At 49.1% G+C, this 1,013-nt stretch overlaps 1 pseudogene; it reads left to right on the forward strand.

The window, feature by feature from the left end:
- Nucleotides 1-380: 380 nt before the first annotated feature.
- Nucleotides 381-496, forward strand: LOC115031429 (annotated as a pseudogene).
- Nucleotides 497-1,013: the final 517 nt, after the last annotated feature.

A 1,013-nucleotide genomic window follows, 5' to 3' on the forward strand; every position in this document is an offset into this window, starting at 1 on the left:
AAGGAGTTAGAGGAATGTGTCGTAAGTCAGGGAGCAAGGCAGAGAGCCTATAACCTCAGCCACTCACACTGTGCCAGACTGCTTCAGGTTTTGGTTTTGTTTGTTTGTTTTTAATTTTTATTTTGATTTCATGTGCATTAGTGTTTTGCCTGTCTGAGGGTGTGAGATTCTCTGGAGCTGGAGTTACAGACAGTTCTGAGCTGCCATGTGGGTGCTAGANATTGAACCCTTGTCNTCTGGAANNACANNCAGTGCTCTTAACCATTAAGTCATCTCTCTGGCCCAGACTGCCTCAAATTTAAGCCCAGCATGGCCTATATACTACCAGGCCATGCAAAGCAGAGATACATGTTAAAGACCTTCTCAGAACCACAAAAAGCCCTACCCCTAGAGGCTGCTGTGTCACATGTACATCATGGGGTGGCAGAGCGGAGAGAAGCTGTCTATGCTAAGTGTGTTGACTTATGAATAGCTGAATGATTAGTAGCCTAACACCCCCCTCCCCCAAAAAAAGCTAGCCTAAGAAGACCACAAGTTTGTCACCAAGCTAGCCTGAGACTACCATCACTCTGGTGCCTGGCAGAACTGGACAGGTTCCCAGAATGGAAAGCAAGCCAGAGACTAGAACAACCCTGCCAAGCAGGAGTGAGCCCAAGACAGATGGACACTCAGGTGGGCCTGTAGAGGAGCGAACCTGAAATGACCACAATACTTGCTCCATCAGGCCTAGATATGGAGCTAGCGTGAGGTGAATATCATCCAGTGGCCAGGCCTGGGGGAGAGACACCACACTTGAGATGACCCCTGCCATGCACCATAATTTGTAAGCAGAGCAGAGCACTGGTNAGACCATCTGAAATGATCCCAGACACTCAGGGACCCCCCCCCCNGCACCACTAAGTGGAGCAAGTAGGTGGTAGAGAAATGGAAGAGAAAGAGAAATAGAAGGATGTGGGCAGGACCAAGCAAGGCAGAACTAGAGAGTCGAGGGTAGTGAAGACCAGTCTGATGTG

The sequence above is a fragment of the Mus caroli genome, chromosome 6 (assembly GCF_900094665.2).
Source record: "Mus caroli chromosome 6, CAROLI_EIJ_v1.1, whole genome shotgun sequence".
Classification (NCBI taxonomy): Eukaryota; Metazoa; Chordata; class Mammalia; order Rodentia; family Muridae; genus Mus; species Mus caroli.